The sequence below is a fragment of the Mustela putorius genome, unplaced genomic scaffold (genome assembly GCF_011764305.1).
Source record: "Mustela putorius furo isolate JIRA1106 unplaced genomic scaffold, ASM1176430v1.1 tig00000127_pilon_pilon_pilon, whole genome shotgun sequence".
Taxonomy (NCBI): domain Eukaryota; kingdom Metazoa; phylum Chordata; class Mammalia; order Carnivora; family Mustelidae; genus Mustela; species Mustela putorius.
The window spans coordinates 7,345,346-7,354,493 of NW_025421288.1; the positions used below are offsets into that span (position 1 = coordinate 7,345,346).

Consider the following 9,148-nt stretch of genomic DNA (forward strand, 5'->3'; position numbering starts at 1 on the left):
CCCCACCGAGTAGAGAGCCAGATGTGGGGCTTGATCCCAGGACCCTGAGATCATGACCTGAGCTGAAGGCAGAGGCTTAACTCACTGAGCCACCCAGGTGCCCCAGGGATGTTGTTTTTTTATCTCGATTCCGCCTTGGACTCCTTTGGGAGTCTAATGAACTTCATGGACCTCCTCCTCCCTAGAAAAAATGCCTATTCAACTATAGACACAACAATTTGTTCATAATTGGGTGGGAGAGGGTCCTGTAGGTTTCAGATTAAAATCAAAGGCCTACAAGGTTGCTTCCAACTCTGACCATCTGTGCCCGGTTCTCTGCCCTATTCACCTCCCCACAGTGAATCTCTAGTCCAGGTAAGGGTGGGCTGGTGGTCCATTCCCACCATTTCTCCCACCTGGCTCAGCAGTCCCCTTCCCTTCCACTTGCTGGGCTTGCAGCCAGCTTGCCAGCAGCTCTGGACCAGCATTTCAGTACCTTTTGGAGGCTACCGAACAGGCTTCACCTGCCTTTCAAGGTATTTAAAGGTTCTTTGACCAAATGCTTTTTGATCCTCCGCTGATGGGAACCAAGCGGAGGCTCTTTCACCAACAGTGGCTCCCCTCCCCCCAATATATTAGTGACTAAGAGCTCTTTTGATATTGCAGAAGCCTTCTGTGGTTTGTTCAAAGCCCTGGCCCTTGTGGACACCTCCCCCAGAGACCCAAGCTGGTCTGCTGGAGCCAGCCACGGCCCACCCCCAGAAGTGTCCTAGTTAATAGGGGCCTTCCAGTGCTAGATGGCTCCGGCCAGCAACGGTGAGACCCCAGACCTAACCCCAGCTGGTAGAGGGGCTGCTTTGGTAAAGCCGAGCTCCTCCCAGGGAGCCTCTCTGCCCTGGTCCGGTAGGATGGGGTCAGACCCTGGGGAAACACGTCTCTTCTTCCCGCCCATCTTAGGCTGTCCAGATAGGCATGCCGCCCACGGGATAGATTAACCTGTTTCCAGGGTCCAGTAAATGGGATCCCTTAGCCTGAGGCCAAGAAGGGGAAACTGAGGCTTGGAAAGTCCGGGGTACAGGCGTTGGTGTATGAGGGACAGGAGCCAGCACCACCGATTCAAGACCTTCGCCCGCTCCGCAAGCCCCCATCACAGCCGGAGTCCCTCTGCCTCCTGCAGGGCCGAGCAGAAGGCCCTGGGGTGGGCCCCAGCTGCAGAATCCGTGGGGCGCAGGGGACGAGGCACTGGACTCTGGGCCGCCACTGTCCCACGACGGGGGCCCCCAGCGCCGATGCCCTTCTCGCCAACTTGGACAGACCCACCCAGAACCGCCAGAGTCTCCCGCGGGGCGGGGGCCGGGGAGGAGATGCGCGTGCGCGGAGGGGGCGCGGCGGAGCCCGGAGCCAGAGTGAGCTGGTGAATTACCGTGTGCGGGAGAGGATGCGCGTCAGCCCCCGCCCGGGAGGAGGAGGCGCCCGAGCACCCAGCAACTGGCGGGGGGGGGGGCAGCGACATGCCCCGAAGGAACCCCAGCACTGGATTGAGGCCCCAACCTGGCGCCCCAGCTGGAGTTGAAGACTGCAGTGGGGGTGGGGTCCTATTTCTCAGCAGGTGAAAGGGTTATCAGCACGGAGAGTGCTGTGACTAACCCCAGTCCAGGATGCCTGGCTCTGTGCTTGGGAGGATGATAGGAGGGGCCCAGCGCTCGGGGAGCTGGGCGAGTTCAGGTCACCTGGACCCTTCTCTCTTAAAGGCTTCTTGAAGTGCTGGGGTCCTTGGGCTGCCCAGACCAAGCATCAGAATCCCATCCTGGCCTTGTAATAATTGTAATAGCAGCTGCCACCATTTATTGAACTCCGAGGGCTTGACGGCCCAAGTGCCAAGTGCGTAACAAGCATTATGCCACTGGGTAATCACAGCAGCCCCATGGAGAAGTCTGGTTGTGAAACCCTCCTGAAGGTGAAGAAGCTGACCATCAGAGGGGGCGTGACTTGCCTAAGGTCACAAAGCCAAGAGAGATGAGGGATGGGGCAGCCGGGAGACCCACTCTGCTCTGGCCAGTTCTAGAGTCTGAGCCTTCAACCACTAGGCTTTGCTTTCTTCCACGTTGGAGCTTTCTGGAGGCTGGGCCAGCCCTGGCCTCTGCCCTTCAGCCCAGTCTGGCCCGGCTTATGGGAGAAAAGGGGGGAACAGAGGTGGGGCAGCCCTGGAAAAGAGTGGGACCACCCCCCCAGTTCTCTAGCTGCTCTGTTTTCTTCTGGATCCTCTCTCTTCCTGCTCCCCAACTGTGGGTGTCCCCCAAGGCTTTGTCCTCAGCTGTCATCTGCTTTCTCACGCCACACTCTCTCCCCTGTGAGCTCACACGCTCCTGCCGCTTCAGCCTTACTCCCAGCTCTGTCTCTGGGGCCCTGACCTCCCTCCCAGGCTGGCATCCTGACCTCCCTCCCAGGCTGGTGTCTGCCTCAGTGAAGCTTTCCCTCTCCCCCAGTGGAGTCAATTCGTAATCTGCCTTACAGCAGCTCCTCCCTGGGACCACAGCATGTCTGTTGAAGCCCCATCCCTCTCCCAAGCTCCAGATCAGGTCCCCAAAGCCTCCTACTGCTCTTCCCCCACACTGGATCGGTTTCAGATCCTTCAGACCCTTTCTCTGTGGACCCTCTCACGCCCACATTGTAACCTTGGCAGCTGCCTCCCTCACTCAGACTCTCAAAACCCTCCACCTCCGCCTCCACCTCAGCAGCAGCTCTGAACCAGTTGCCTCCCTCCTCCATTCCAACCCAGTGCCCTCGCTCATTCCCTCCTGTGGCTCCCCAGCTCTTTGGCCAGCCTCCCCCACCCACCCAAGGCCTTTGATGGCCTCCCCAGCACTTAGAGTACAGGAAATTTTGCCTGAAACAGAGTCCTCCCTGGTACGTGAACCCTGCCCAATGCCCTGCCTTTGGTTAAAAATTGTTCCTGAATTTCCGCCATGTGTTTCTACCCTTCAGAGCTCCATCTCAAATGCCACTACTTCCAAGGAGCCCTCCCTGATTCTCCCAGGTGAGTTCGAAGTCTCAGCTACTCAACACTACTCAGCGCTGATGGAACTATCCACTTAGTAGTGTTTGTGCATCGCTCCAGTCCTGCTCTCTGCCCACCCCTCCCACCTGTGCAGTGGGTTGAGAGCTCCTTTAAAGGCAAGATGGTCCATTAGGGTTCTGATCTTCATTCTTCCTTTTTTTTTTTTTTTTTTTAAAGTTGATCCATTTAGCAAACACTGAGTAGCTGCTCTCTGCTAGGTACTGCAAATACAGGACCTCTGCTCTGGGCTCTTCCTCTGGGTAATCAGCATACAGTGGGTCAAGGGCACTAATGGGGAGATGCTCAGGGCACATTCAGGGATAGCTTTGCCCTGGGAAAGCATTTCTCCAGGATCCAGAATGCCAGGCCCCGTCCTAGCTTCTAAGAGAGAATGCAAGCCGGAGTAAGACCAAGCCCAGGACTGCAGATGTATGGAAACAATGCGATCTGGGTGCAATGTGGATCTGAACAGAGTGCTGTGAGACCATAGAAAATGGAATTGTGACTTTGGCCCCGGAGAAATCCAGAAGCTTCTCAAATGCCTGGGGCTTGCACCAAGGGGGAGCCTCTTAAATCTTTGCTGAATTAAATTAGGTGGGGAGAAGGGAATATAGAAGAGGCTGCAGAAGGCAAGGTTATGGAAGGGAGGGTGATGACAGAGCATTGTCACCACGTCTGCGCAAGATGGCCCTGCCACTCACCCCAGGGGGCTGGCTTGTGGATGAATGAGCTCATGAGGCTGCAGTGCTCCGAACATTTGGGAAGAAAGGATACAGATATGTATGTATATATCACTGATATTATTAGTCTATTCCCATCAGACTAGTGAGTTGTTCTTTCCAGAAAATCAGGTGTACCCTATGACAACCTGATTCTCTCTCTGGGCCTCAGTTTCCCCATCTGCCACCTGAGGATGTGGGGTGAAGCCCTCCTGAATGTCTCTGGCTCCTCCAGGGAGTGGCTCTGTGGGACAGCTGTGCCCGCCCGGGAGCCGCCCTCGGTGTCTTCTGCCCAGCTCACCCTGGGCTGAGTGCACGGTCCAGGGGATGTCACAGAGGCCACTCCTCCCTGTCTTGTTTATCTTTCTGGGCAAACAAGGCCACCTAGAAAGGGAGACAAGTGTGGACTTCTCAGCCAGAAGCTCCCCTGTAAATCCCGGGGCAGAGGCCCCCCTGTGTGGGCCCCCCTGTGTGGGCCCCTTGTTCCCCTCCATTCAGCTCTGGGGTCTGAGTTCCCCTGGGGAGTACCCGTTTTTTTTTTTTTTTCTCCAAAGCCCCATGAGCCTCTCCCTTTTTGGCCAGAAGTGTTGGGGTACAAAATGTCCCCAGTGGGTGGGGTTGCGGACTGTAGCAGGGGGAAAGAGAAGCTTCTACCCCAAACCTCCTTTACCCCCTCAGCTCTGTGCTCCCCTCTCCTTACCTGGCATGCGTAATAGGGAACAAGACCTGGTCTTTCCCCTCTGGGCTTTCTCTCCAGTCCTTCTCAACACCCCTGTGCCCCACCTCCCCCAGGCCCTGGGCCCCCTCCTCCCCCTCCAGCGGCCTCCCCTCCCATCCACTGTCCTGTGCACATCTAGGCACACGTGCGACCACGTTGCTCTTCAACTTAAGGCCCTTCCATGTGTCCCCACTACTCTTGAAGAAAATCTCCCTTCCTGTCTGGCAGGCAGGGCCTTCCTGCCCTACCCAGAGAGGCGAAGTGATCTTGGAGAGGGTTCTGGGGCTAGAAAGAGCTGGGGAGAGGATGGTTTGGAGGGTACCTTTCAGAGAGAGGGCAGGGCGAGTGCAAACATGGGAGAGGTGATGAAACCTGGTGTGGGAAAAGTCAGGAACCTCACTGGGCCGGTGGCTTGGGGTATCAGACACATGGACTGTGTGCCAGGCCCTGTCCCCCTGCTGGGTCTCCAGCAGTGACCAAAATAAAGATCCCAACAGGGAGCTGGCATCTAGCAGGGGGAGAGAGGCAAAGGTAAGTAAATGTCCTAGTATGTTAGGAGATGATGAGTGTGGTAGATGATGAATGTGGTAGGAAAACAAAGGGTCGGGAGAAGCAAGGGTTATTTGGAATGCTGGAGATGGATTACAGATGGGGCATCTGGGCAGACTTGAGGGGTTTAGCCCTGTGTCTATCTGGGTAGCAGTATACCAAGACTAGGGATTCACCAGTGCAAAGGTCCTGGGGTACAGTTGTGCTTGGAGAGTTTGAAGAAGAGCCAGGAGGCTTGTGGGGCTGGAGTAGAGTGAGTGAGGCAGAAAGGAATGGGGGAGGAGGTCCAGAGAGAAAGAGGGAGTGGGGAGGGCGAGTCACTGTAGGAAACTGTGGGAGATGGGAAGCTTCTAGAGGGTCTTCTGAGGTGGAGGGACACGAGCTGACTTACACGATCAAAGGAGCATGCTGGCTGTGTGTTGAGGGACCCAGGGTGGGAAAACCAGTTAGGAGGCTGTGGCAATGACCCACACGAGAAGCCATGGCGGCTCAGACCATGGGGGTGGTGGGGAGTAGTGGATTCTGGATCTATTTTGAAGGCAGAACCAATAGGATTTCTTGATGGATCAGTTGTGGGTCATGAGAATGAGGAAGGAGACTGGAGTTTTCGATAGGAGCAGTGGAAGGTTAGGATTGCCATCGACGGGAATGGGCCGCTGGTATCTGAGCAGCACTTTTCTGTCTTCATTATTCCCCACCTAGAAAGAGCCTCTGTAGACTTTTTTCTCCCGTTGTCGCCTCTGCAATTTTAATACCAGAATTTAAGCTTTAATATTATAATATTGTAGTGCCTATATGGTTATGGACTCTGGTCCTTTGGAGAGTCACAAACCATTGCAGTATCTAAGAGTTTTTGCTCCCTGAGAGTCAGTTTTCACCCCTCCCTCCCCCAGGGAGATGGCTGCCCGCGGAGAATGGACAGTTCCAGCAAGCAAGGAGCTCCGGTTCATGCGGGTCATTGGATTCGAGCTGTCTGTTCCAGCGAGGAGGCGTCGAAGCCCCAGCGGGGCATGTGAAGTCCAGGCTGGAGGTATGAGTTTGGCCACGATCGGCATACAGCTGGTGCTTCAAGCAGCAAGACCAGAGATGACCAGGGGACTGAATACAGACAGAGACCAGGACCAGGCTGGGGGCTGGGAGAAGAGAAGGAACCAGCAGAGACCCAGAAGGAACGCACAGAGAGGTCACAGGGAAGCAACTGAGCACAAGAAGCCCGGAAGGCAACCAGGAAGAGTCGTTTGGGGTGGGGGTGGGGGTGCCAAAATGCATCCAGTGCAGTGGTGGGGAGGGCGCCCGGTGGCAGACTGAGCCCCGCAGGAGGCCACTGGAGGTGTGGATGGGCACCTGCGATGGAGTGGGAGGAGGGCTTGAAAGCCAGATTGGAGTGGTTTCAGAGGAACAGGAGGAGGGGAGTGTCCCTGCAGAGGGGAGCAGGGAATGGGGGGGAGCCGCAGGGGAGGTGGGATCACGACAGGTTTGAGTGAACTGGGAAGAAGAAGAGTGGGGAGCTGGTTGGCTCATGGGGGTGCTCGGGTGGAGGGTAAGACGGATGCTGCGGAGGCTGAGAAGGCGTGGGGAGACCTGCTGGAGCGGTGTCCTTGAGCGGAGGGCTGGGCTCCGCGGGGCCCGTGTGGGGCCCCCGGTGCAGGTGGGCGCGTGGGCACTCGTGCCTCATAGGACAAGGGAGGCAGAGCGTGTGGGTGCAGATGCTGGTGGGGGCGGATGTGCCCGGAGATCCAGAAGCACTTCTGAGAGGCTGGATTGTGTTCGAGAGTGTGGGAAACAAGGTCAACAGCTGAGAGCGAGGGTGGGGGCAGGATGGGGAGGGGGCGGTGAGATCGTGAGAAGTAGTCACCCACGGACCGGACGGCGGGTGCGGAGGGGTCTGCAGCAGCGTGCCTGCCTTCCCTGGGCCCACGGCTGGGTCGGCCACCTACGTCTCCAGCTCCCTGGGCTCCGTGGGCTCCCCGGCTCCCCCCACTCAGCCGATCTCCAGGTGTTCCCTGCTCTGGTTGCCCCAAGAGAGGACCTCTGCTTTCCTTCAGCATTTCTGTTACCAGTCGGACAGCCAGTGTTTGAATTCGCTGTGACTCACTTGCTGGGGAAACTTGGGCATGGATTTTCATGTCCCTGTGCCTCAGTTTCCTCATCTGTGCAGTAGGGACAAAGGTAGGAGTATGCCCTGTGCTCAGATGAGGGCTCAGTAGATGAAGCAAGAAGGCATGGACGGAAGGAGAGGAGTGGGCTGAGGAGGGCTAGTGTCAGATCTGTGTCCCGGCTGATGGAAGACTCTGTCCCCTCAGGTCCTGTGCTCGGCTTCCACCACGCAGCCGGGGACCCTGCATAGCCCTCGGGTGGGCAGCCTCCCGCTGGGGACAGACGCATCGGTGCAGCCCAGGACAGTTCCTAATGAGCCCGAGGCCAGGACCTCACACGGGCCTTCTCTCACCATGGCCCATCAGTGCAGGGAGGGAGAGAGAGCTGGACTTGGCCCCGCTTTCCCCAGCCCCGCCCTCGGGACTTCCTCCTCAGCCTGGCCCTTCCTGTTTTCCTCCCTGGCCCCTGGAGGCCATTTCCTCCAAGGAGTCACGACAGGATGTTGCTTTCTCTCTCCAGATCCCAGAGCTTTCTGCACTTGCAAACTTTCAGATCTGGGCCTTTGGGACCCCCTAGATAATTGTCTGCTGGCTAGTCCCTTCCTCAAGGCTGTGATGTCAGGGCCTCCGCTGGGGACATATAGTGTGTGTATATATGTATATGGAGGAGGCAGGAGGTTCCTTGGGGGCCAATGTGGCCTTGCATTCCTGCAACGGGCTGGCCATACCCTGTGGAAAGACCATGAAATGGGAGCTGGCATCCCTAGGAGGGGTTCACAGCGCTGGCGTGGGCACTTGCTCTGCCACGCCTAGCTGGGGCCTCTTGTAGAGCCGGGCTCTGGGACCCTCCAGGAAACTGGCTGTGGCCCTTGCCCTGCCTCCCGTCAGGCCCCGCCCCTTGGCCCCTCCCTCTGTGTACCCCAGAGGGGAAAGGTCGGTGCTCCCAGGTAGGACCATGTCACAGGGTTCAGGAGGTCTCCCGGGAGCTGGGGGACTTTGGGCATTACTTAGCAATGCCCTCCCTGTGCTGTCTGGAGAAATCAAACAGAAAGGGCTTGGGCTGTGCCTAAAGATGCACACTGTTCTTCCTGGGGGTACTAGCTGCCTCCCTCTGCAACAGTCAGACTCCCCAGCTGCCCCTCAGGGGACTCTAGGATGAAAGAAATCACCCCTTTCTTCTCCTACCAGTGATGCCGAGCCAGAAGGAGCATGGCACAGAGCGATGACAACCGTTCCCCTTTATGGAGGGCTTGCTATCTGTCAGGCAGTGTTCTGGGGGTTGCAACACAGGGGTCCGTGAGGCCAAATCTACTCTCATGGGCTCCGATGACTGCATTCAACCCTTATATCACCCCATAGGCTCAGAACTTACATGTGGAGGGGTGTCTGGGTGGTCAGTCGTTAAGCGTCTGCCTTCAGCTCAGGTCATGATACCGGAGTCCTGGGATGGAGCCCTGCTCCCTGCTCCGCCGGAGGCCTGCTTCTCCCTCTCTCACTCCCCCTGCTTGTGTTCCCTCTCTCATTGTGTCTCTCTCTGTCAAATAAATAAATAAAATCTTAAAAAAAAAGAAAAAAGAAGAAGAAGAAGGACTTACAGGTGGAAAAAACGGAGGCTCAGGGAGATGGGGAGTGAAGTGAGGTCCTATGGCCAGTGAGAGGCCGGGCCAGGATTGGAGCCCAGGTCTGTCCAACTCCATCCGCAGCCTGATCTCTTACCTACTGTTAAAACGGGAAGAGCCCAAACTGGGAGTCAGAAGACATGTCTTGGCCACTCCCTGGATTCTGGGCTTTGGGACGGTCTTCCCCTCCCTGAGCCTCAGTCCCTCATCCACAGGTAATCCAGAAAGTTCCTTCCAGTATTTCTGCAATTCTGAAATGTCAAAAGACCTAGCAGTGTGTCTGGCCAGAAGATGCAGGCAGGAATTCCTTTTCTCCCCAGCACTGTACCCTGGTGGGAGGACAGAGACCCAGCTTAGCCACGAACCAACCTTTGCAGCATGGGGAAGGACTAGAAGCCATGGGCTGCTTG

At 56.8% G+C, this 9,148-nt stretch overlaps 1 long non-coding RNA gene across 1 annotated transcript; it reads left to right on the top strand.

The window, feature by feature from the left end:
• The first annotated feature begins 4,740 nt into the window (after nucleotides 1–4,740).
• LOC123387233 lies at nucleotides 4,741–7,771 on the top strand. The gene is made up of 2 exons (XR_006601555.1): nucleotides 4,741–5,005; nucleotides 5,917–7,771. It is a non-coding gene; the product is annotated as an uncharacterized LOC123387233 (long non-coding RNA).
• Nucleotides 7,772–9,148: the final 1,377 nt, after the last annotated feature.